The sequence below is a fragment of the Podarcis tiliguerta genome (assembly GCF_965153285.1).
Source record: "Podarcis tiliguerta genome assembly, chromosome: 10".
NCBI lineage: Eukaryota > Metazoa > Chordata > Lepidosauria > Squamata > Lacertidae > Podarcis > Podarcis tiliguerta.
Window position 1 is genome coordinate 14,950,344 of NC_139543.1, and position 10,599 is coordinate 14,960,942.

A 10,599-nucleotide genomic window follows, 5' to 3' on the forward strand; every position below is an offset into this window, starting at 1 on the left:
TTCCGGATGTCCGTTCAACTTCCAAAACGTTCAACAACCAAGCCGCGGCTTCTGATTGGCTGCAGGATGCTCCTGCAGCCAATCGGAAGCCCCGTCAGATGTTCAGATTCCAAAGAACATTCGCAAACCGGAACACTCACTTCCGAGTTTGCGGCATTCAGGAGCCAAAACGTCCAAGTACCAAGGCGTTTGGGATCCAAGGTACAGCTGTATTGTCTACAACATTAATGTTTCACATCAAATATAACTGACCTGTAGACAGGACTTTGTGATCTGAAAACAGAGATGATATACTGTATATACTTTTGCAGCTCAAGAAAATCTTTAATAAAAACATACAGTGGTACCTCGGGTTAAGTACTTAATTCGTTCCGGAGGTCCGTTCTTAACCTGAAACTGTTCTTAACCTGAAGCACCACTTTAGCTAATGGGGCTTCCTGCTGCCACCGTGCCAACGCAGCACGATTTCTCTTCTCATCCTGAAGCAAAGTTCTTAACCGGAGGTACTGTTTCTGGGTTAGTGGAGTCTGTAACCTGAAGCGTATGTAACCTGAAGCATATGTAACCCGAGGTACCACTGTATTTAAAAAAAAGAAACACCAAACGGTGCTTCATGCACCTTCAACGACACAGCAGTCCTTTCTTAGCTCTCAACTCTAATCTCACTGTCTAAACACACACACACACACACACACACACATCTGCTGTGTCACATCTGCTGCACTTTAATGGCTTTTCCATTCCAAAAATATCCAGAGATCATCTAACCATTAGCTCTTCCAGAGCCACCTAAACCTACTTACCCAGTTGCACGCCCTGTTGAACTCAGTGGGACTGACTTCTAGCTAGAAGTGTTTAGCACAGCACCGGTAACAAATATTAACTTTCTTGTGCCATTTCCAAGGTAATGATCAACCACAGCTTCTAGGTAAATCCCTAAGCAAGCAAAGACCTGTTCCCACTAACCACACAGTAAACCCCCTGCCATACATTTGTTTTTGCTTTTGCTTTTCTGTTGAATCATGTTTTGTTGTTGTTTAGTCATGTCCGACTCTTTGTGACCCCATGGACCAGAGCATGCCAGGCACTCCTGTCTTCCACTGCCTCCCGCAGTTTGGTCAAACTCATGCTGGTAGCTTCGAGAACACTGTCCAACCATCTCGTCCTCTGTCATCCCCTTCTCCTTGTGCCCTCAATCTTTCCCAACATCAGGGTCTATTCCAGGGAGACTTCTCTTCTCTTGAGGTGGCCAAAGTATTGGAGCCTCAGCTTCAGGATCTGTCCTTCCAGTGAGCACTCAGGGCTGATTTCCTTCAGAATGAAGAGGTTTGATCTTCTTGCAGTCCATGGGACTCTCAAGAGTCTCCTCCAACAGCATAATTCAAAAGCATCAATTCTTCGGCGATCAGCCTTCTTTATGGTCCAGCTCTCACTTCCATACATCACTGCTGGGAAAACCATAGCTTTAAGTATACAGACCTTTGTTGGCAAGGTGATGTCTCTGTTGAATCATATCATTGTTGTACACAAAATCTGCCCTTTTCCCCTTATGGGGTATCCAAGAGCCCGTATAGAGTCCTTACGTGGGTTCCCTATTGGTAGGAGAAAATAACAGAGACCGACCAAAGAATATTAAGAAGCAAAGCAGATAGTAAGCCTGATCTTTATTAAAGCTGTTGCAACAGGGTGCTCCCCTGTCACGCAGAAAAGGAGGAGGACCCAGAACAAAGGTTCGCCTACCCTTATATAGACATTTTAAATTCACTGCCCTGGAGCTCAAGACCACCCCTCCATACATCATACATACATCACAGAAGAGGTGTAACTCAAGACCACCCCCCATAAACATCATACCTACATCACAGAAAAGGTGGTCTACAACAGAAATTTGAATGTTGTTGTTTTTCCTGTCTGTCAGGTTATCTGATAATGCCTTATCTGATTGCCTTTCCTGGTAGTCTGCCCATTCCTTTGAGATGGTGATTTCCCAATTCCTGAAACAATGGGAAGGTTCCCTCACCCCCTCCCTCCTTGCAGAGAAAACATTTGGTCAGTTTGGGAGTCAAAATGGTTTCAGGGCGGTCTTCCTGTGCGGCTCCAGACATCTGGTCCCCATATCTATGTTTGTGCTTGGTTGGCACATTTATGAACATTTATTATATATGTAAGACCTTAAATTGTTGATTACATCATCAATGCATACTGTGGTACAGTTGAGCACAAGGTCATAAGAGGAAAAAAATAACTTAAATACAACACATATGTATATGAGTAATAATCATAACGTAACTTATTCCTCTACTCTTATATACCTTGACGTTAACTCCCCTTCCACTCTTTCCCTGGTTTCCTATCTGATATCTTTTCAAATTGCCTTTACTTACTCTACTAAATTGTTTTTATTACTTTGTCAGGTCTATGCTGAATATTTTTTCTTTTCTTTTTTATAATATTTTATTGATTCGCCAAAAAAAACCCAATAACAATAAAAATTCATAACCAAACGTAGAAAAAAATGACTTCCCCCTAGTCTCTTACTTGGTTCCATTATTTGTCAACATACTGCATGTCCACTGTAAATTAAAGAACCATTAGAATTACTTATTATCCATTCATAATGTAATTACAAGTAGTTCTAGAATTTTGCTAATGTATTAACCTGTGTCCATTGCTTCTGTATATATGCAATAAAGTCCTTCCAATCTTCCTTAAATTCATTGTCATTTCTTCCTCTTAGTTTCATTGTCAATTTTGCAATTTCAGCATATTCCAATAATTTAACTTGCCAATCTTTTTTAGTACTGCTGAGTATTTTTTCAGTCTGTTACACTTATTTTCTTGTTATAGTATTTTCCCATGTAATCTATATACCATGTCCAGTCCTCTTTTAGTTTATCGTCTTTATTTCTTAATCTGTTTGTCATGCTGGCGAGTTCTGTATAATCTAGCATTTTAAGGTGCCATTCTTCTCTTGAATGTGCTGCATCTGTTCTCCAGTTTTGTGCTACCAGATTTTGGGCTGCTGTAGTCACATCCATCCATAATGTAGTGTGATTTTTTGGGGATTTCTGTTGTTATTATTCCCAGAAGAAAAGCTTCTGGGTTTTTAGGAAACATTTAAACATTTTCTTAAGTTTGTTATAAGCCATCTCCAAGAATTATTTTATTATTCTGCAAGACCACCATGAATGATAAAATGTGCCAAACACAATGATATATTTGTATGCAACCGTCATTTGGCCAGCGAGAAAACAAACAGTGTTGTTGTGCATAAATATCAGCCAGAAGACAAATATCACAACGGGAAGACAAATATCCAACGACTGTTGGAATGTCATGTAAAAGTGCTGTCTAAAGTAATAAAATATTATTGGTATGGAGAAAAAAGACGAGCAATTAAAATCCTCAATGATACACTGGGCAATAGATATTGGTCATAATACAGTGGTGCCTCGCAAGACGAAATTAATTTGTTCCGCGAGTCTCTTCGTCTAGTGGTTTTTTCGTCTTGCGAAGCAACCCTATTAGCGGCTTAGCGGATTAGTGCTATTAGCGGTTTAGCGGCTATTAGCGGCTATTAAAGGTTTAAGGGATTAGCGGATTAGCTGCTAAAAGGCTATTAGCGGCTTAGCGGCTTAGAAAAAGGGGGTGGGGAGTGAGAAAAAATCTCAAGAATCGCAAGACATTTTCGTCTTGCGAAGCAAGCCCATAGGGAAATTCGTCCTGCGAAGCGCATTGAAAAACGGAAAACCCTTTCGTCTAGCGGGTTTTCCATCTTGCAAGGCCTTCGTCTTGCGGGGCACCACTGTATAGACATGGAAGCATGGGAACGATTGCAGAATATGGATATAAAATTAACAACATGTTATAGTTTAAGAGAAAATTATTTGAAAATTATATATTGTTGGTATCTGGCACCAAGTCAACTGACAAAAATGTATACATCTAAATCAAACAAGTGTTGGAAATGTAAAGAGGTTCTTTTTATCATATGTGGTGGTCTTGTAGTAAGGTTAAAGCTTACTGGGAAATGATATATAATGAATTGAAAAGGATGTTCAAAATAACCTTTGTAAAAAAAAAAACAGACGCTTTTCTTTTGGGAATTATAGGAAAAGAACTACCTAAATTGTATAGAAATTTATTTATGCATGCTACTACAGCAGCAAGAATGCTACTCGCCCCCAAAATGGAAAGAAGCAGAAGTCCCAGCAAAGGAAGAATGGATGCAAAAACTTATGGAATATGCAGAAATGGCAAAACTTACCGGAATAATAAGAAATCAAGATAACAATTTTTTTATAAAAGAATGGAAATGGTTTATTGAATATTTACAGATAAATTGCAAACAGATAAAAACATTGGCAGGATTATTGTAATAACCTGCAGTTTAAAAAAAAAAAAACCTGGCCAGAAGACCACCCATTCAAATTGTCTTCTGCTACAATGAGAGCCTCAGGTAGAACTGTGATTAGTGCAAATGGCATGTTTTCCTAGAGGTTGTTCAATACACCTCAGTACATCATGTGAAAGATATTCAGAGTCTCAGCCAGAGCATTCTTTTGCTATGACAGTAGACAGTAAATATGTCTACTCAGAAGACCTGCTGAATTCAGTGGGACTTGCTCCCAGTTGAGCAAGGACTGAGGTGGCAGCCTTAGGCCCAAACTGGATATGAAAACAGAGATGTGTGAATGCATTTCTGGCTTCTTTAAATTTTTACAAGTGGGGAAGGGTAGGTATCTGAATTGGGAACACTGTGCAAGAAAAGGAGACAATGAGCATCATTTGCTCATTCAGAACCACCACCAACACTGAAATATACTCGGAGTCGAGTGTGAATTTCATGCTCTTTATTCAGCTCGTTGTAGCAATGAATGAAACTTCCCCCAAAATGTCTACCTATATATACATTATTTACACAATGGGCATGATTGGCTAATTCCAGGCTGCTCCTGTAGGCCAATCAGGTTGCGGATTCACTTCCTCCAGAAGCCTGATTGGCTGCTCCTGCAGGTCAATCAGGTTGCTGATTCACTTCATCCAGGAGCCTGATTAGCTGTTCCTGCAGGCCAATCAGGTCGCTGATTCACTTCCACCTGGAGCTGGATTGGGTGGCTCCTGCGGACCAGACTGCTGCGTTCTGGACCCTATTGTTCTAGGATTCAGCTCAGTACATAACAAACACCCAACCCTATTATTTCCTGGGGAAATAAAACACGTAGGCACAGTTTCTGAAGTGTGTGTGTGTGTGTGTGTGTGTGTGTGAATCCCATAATTCTTCTGTGCAATTAGTCTTTCATAGTCTAAGTTTGATGCCTACTTAAGGAGATCTTGTGCCTTTCTTTCAAACGCCACATGCGATTATGGTACCAACATGTTGTCATGGTGCCATTGGGCACTTTTTGTCTTACACTTATGTCTGACTTAAAACAAAGAATATGAAATTATTCACACACACACAGAAGCTATTTGGGTCCTTTAAGGGCCTATTTTAGATGCCCATGTATTTTACTTTAAGTTTGACATGGATCTGAATTAACTAGAGCCCCCATCCAAAGGCTGGAGCGACTCAGTTCAGAGTATTCCAGTAGCTCTATTTCTCAGCATGTAAAATAGTGCTAAGGGGAGAAGAACATGATAGTAACGTGTTTCCCAAACTTCCAGTGCATATTTTATTGCAAACAACATTTGGCTATTCTGTCTGTTTTCCAAGCTTTGTAAGGATGAGATTTCTCAGCAGGCAGCACATTAAACAGTGAATGAAGATGGTTAAGGAGGGAAATTTGGGCCAGATTTAACGATTAAACAGGTTCCACAAATGCAGCGCGGAACAAACGTTTTGCCCCCAATTCAGTCCCCTGGCAATGATTTTGAAGCACTGCTATCAGACGCCGTAGAGTAGACGATACTGAATTAGATGGAACAATATTTCATATGTTCATATGAAGATCAAGGTAAAAAGAATCATTGCAATCTAGATCTCAAACATTTGGAATCCAAATTTCAAGGAATCTTGTGAAGTGGACTGTAAATATTCTGAAGCCACAAATAAGAGATCTGTCATAGCGACTTAGCCAAGCAGTTTCATTTCTGAACAGAATCTTGTTTTATTTGTAGTCCATCTTCATTCCTCAAGAACATCCATTGACAATGTGATGTTGTGGCAAAAAGGGCTAATGCCATTTAAAAGAGAAATGCAATCCTACGCATACTTACTAAGGTGTAAATCCTTTTGAACCTACTGGAAGTGAGTAAAGATGCTTTTGCTCACATTGCACGGTTACAAACCTAAGGTGATGGTCATCTAAGTCCTTCTCAGAGTAGATCCAATGTAATCAATGGACTTAAGCTAATTGGTCTTAGTGGGTCTTCTCTGAGTATAACACATACCGTATTTTTCGCTCTATAAGACACACCAGACCACAAGATGCACCTAGTTTTTGGAGGAGGAAAACAAGAAAAAAAGTATTCTGAATTTCAGAAGCCAAAAAAGCAAGAGAGATCACTGCGCAGTGAAAGCAGCACTCCCTCTCACTGTTCTGGCTTCTGGGATAGCTGCACAGCCTGCTTTTCTCCATAAGATGCACACACATTTCCCCTTACTTTTTAGGAGAGAAAAAGTGAGTCTTATAGAGCAAAAAATACGGTAACTAGAAATGGGTCTTATTGAAAGGAAAAGGACTGTAACTTGGTGGCAGAGTACAAAGGGCTATAAAGATTTGTGTCTGAAACCCGAGAAATTTAGACAATAAAGATAGCAGGGTGGGTTTGATTTAAATCAAATTGATTTAAATCACAATTTAAATCACTAGTCAGTAAGGCTTGATTTAAATCTTTTTTGTTTTTGTTTTTTTTACAGAAAGCCTTATTCTTGCTGGTATGATCTTAATATTTACAACCAGATGAAGGTTTCATTTTTGGAATAATAAATTTTCAGAGTAGTTTTTACAGTTACATCAAAAATTACTAATTTGGTTATACTATTAGAAATACATAAACAGATAATTGTGAAATTATTGTGAGGTTTAATAAGTTAACTAACTATATTTGGACTTTTCTGCTGTTCTTTATTGGAAGGAGAAAAATAATCATTTCCTAAATAACAATTTAAACGATTTATTTAACTAAAACAATAACATTATAGCAAATGTATCCATGTTTTTTAACTGATGTGATTAAACTATTAAAAAAAAACCTTTGAGTTTTAGCACACATGAAAAACTTAAAGCAAATCGTTATTTCCTGAGGAATAGCCTTTGGACTATGATGTAACTTTTCTATTTACCGGTAACTATCTGTAGGAAGATTTTTTCCTCCAAAAGCATTTTATTTTAAAAATCCAATTTAATTTTTTTTTAAAAAAAATCCAATTTAAATCGAGAAAATCTGATTTATTTTTTAAATCATTTATTTTTATCCACCCTGAAAGATAGATAGTCTAGTGTTCTGACTTGCTATAAGGCAGTTTTCCCCATTCCTAGATCAGTGAAACAGAGCCGTCATACAATGCCTGGTGCCACCTACTGTCTGAATCAGCAAATCTAGCCCCACAGATATAGCTTCTCTTAGTACAGAAACACCTCTTTGCAGTGTAATCCTATATATGTTGACCAGAAGCAAGCCAATTTGAATTTAATGGAACTCATTCCTTGGCAAGTGTCCCTAAGTCTGTGGTCTTACCCTGTCGTCAGTGCTCCACAGACAGGGCTTACATTTTGAGACTACTGACATACGGACAACTGATATATAGCAAAGCTTTTGGAATCCTGCACTGAAACGGAATAGCTTGAAAACTGGAGTGCTCCATATTATCCTTTACAGTGGTACCTTGGTTCCCAAACGCCCTGGTACTCAAACAACTTGGAACCTGAACACTGCAAACTCGGAAGTAAGTGTTTGCGAAGGTTTGCGAACTTTTTTTGGAAGCCGAACGTGCTCCATTTTGAGTGTTACACTTCTGTTTTGAGTGATACGCCGAGGTCTGTCTGTTTTTGCTACTTATTTTGTGTTTTTGCTTCTGTGGATCTTTTTGTTTTGTTTTTGTGGCTGTGTGGAACCCAGTTCAGCTATTGTGTGACTGCAGTACATTGTTTATTGCTTTCATTTTATGGATCAATGGTCTCGTTAGATGGTAAAATTCATGTTAAATTGTTGTTTTAGGAGTTGTTTTCAAAAGTCTGGAACGGATTAATCCGTTTTGCATTACTTTCTATGGGAAAGTGTGCCTTGGTTTTGGAACGCTTTGGTTTTGGAACAGACTTCCGGAACGGATTAAGTGTTGAGAGCCAGTGTGGTGTAGTGGTTAAGAGCAGTGGACTCGTAATCTGGTGAACTGAGTTCGATTCCCTGCTCCTCCACATGCAGCTGCTGGATGACCTTGGGCTTGTCGCTGCCCTGGGAGAGACGCGGTGGCTTGGGCGCGCACAGGCTCTGCGCTGCCCAAATGGTCCGCCCACCTGTAGGTCAGCTGAGTGGGAGGAGGCAGGCAGGCTCCTTGGAAGCCCCGCGTAGCGTCCTGCCCCGGCTCAACCCGCCCCATGGGTGGCTGGCCCTGCCCCTGGGTTCAGGGCACTGCCCCAGGTGCCCAATTGGCTTGCTCTGCCACTGTCTGCCAGAGTTCTGATACCAGGGTTTTGAAAACATGAAGAAGGCTCCTGTTCATGCCTGCAGTTTCAAGGGAGGTTCAAGTTGTTCCCTGACTTAGCCATTTCAATCTCAGATTTCACCCCTACGTTGGCACCTGACAGGTTTGAGCATTTATCCACATAGATTGCATAGATTTGACCATAGTTATGGGCACTGAAATCTTTATGTGAAATACATGTGATGTAAGTATTGTCAACATCTACCTCAGCCTTCCCTTCATGCCTTCCTACACCTCCTCATTTTTTACCAGTGTTGAACACCTGTTGAGCAATTAGTAGTGAAGGAGTGTATTTATATCCAGATCCAAATAGGGTTACTTTGCTAAGCAAATCAGTTTCTTAAGCTTAAGCCAAGAAAGAGTATTCTCTATAAGATGTAAGTATATGTATAAATTTCTGCAGTAAGTTTGATTTTATATATAATGAATACCATATTTTTCGCTCTATAAGACGCACCAGACCACAAGACGCACCTAGTTTTTGGAGGAGGAAAACAAGAAAAAAAATATTCTGAAGCCAGAACAGCAAGAGGGATCACTACGCAGTGAAAGCAGCAATCCCTCTTGCTGTTCTAGCTTCTCGGATAGCCGTGCAGCCTGCATCCGCTCCATAAGACGCACACACATTCCCCCTTACTTTTTAGGAGGCAAAAAGTGAGTCTTATAGAGCAAAAAATACGGTATGTATTTTTGATTTAATTGATCATTTAGAAGTGCATTAAGCTATTTCTAATAAGATTTGTTTTGAATTGTTATCAGTGAATTTCAATATACGTATCAAGACTTTGAGATTAGACCACTGAAGAAGCCCAGAAAACTATCTTGGGAGTGTGCTACCTGCCAGCCCCAGTAAAAGGGCCCCATCGGGGGCAAACAGCGGCCTCCAGATTACTTGGACTGCCAGGGCGAAACAGGTGCAAAACGCCAGCACTCTGTCGTCTACAACTTCATTAACATCTATCTACAACTCTACTAGCATCTCTCAGTATTGTGAATAACACCAAACTTACCTTTTGTTGGTATGTTCATGAACTTATCTAAAAGACTGAGTTAAGCATTTGAAAAATCTATTGAAACCAGACATTGTAAGTTCATCTTAGGTTGGGTAGTTCGCAATTCTCTGCGGCTTTGTTTAATGTTTTGTATTTTTCTCAGAAGGTTGATAAAGAATGTATAATTATTATTCTGTATACAGAAAATTAGAATATTGTGGAAAAGTTCATTTATTTCAGTAATTCAACTTTAGACTCATGACATGCAAAGAGAGATATGTCAAGCCTTTATTTGTTATAATTGTGATGTTTATGGCGTACATGGCTCCCCAAATCTATTTTCTGATGAGAGCAGCTTTTGCATCTCATTTGGAAACCAAGGACCCAGAGTCTGGAAGAAGAATGGGGAGGCACACAATGCCAGATGCTTGAAGTCCAATGTGAAGTTTCCACAGTCTGTGTTGATTTGGGGAGCCATGTCATCAGCTGGTGTTGGTCCACTGTGCTTCATTAAGTCCAGGGTCAATGCAGCCATCTACCAAGAGATTTTGGAGCACTTCATGCTTCCTTCTGCAGATGAGCTTTATGGGGATGCTGATTTCATTTTCCAGCAGGACTTTGTCACCTGCCCACACTGCCAAAAGTACCAAAACCTGGTTCAATGCCCATGGGATTACTGTGCTTGATTGGCCAGCAAACCCGCCTGACCTGAACCCCATTGAGAATCTATGGGGCATTGCCAAGAGAAAGATGAGAGACATGAGACCGAGCAATGCAGAAGAGCTGAAGGCTGCTATTGAAGCTTCCTGGTCTTCCATAACACCTCAGCAGTGCCACAGGCTGATAGCATTCATGCCATGCCGCATTGAGGCAGTAATTGATGGAAAAGGGGCCCAAACCAAGTACTGAGTACATGTGCATGCTTCTACTTCTCAGAAGTCCAATATTGCTTTATTTGCA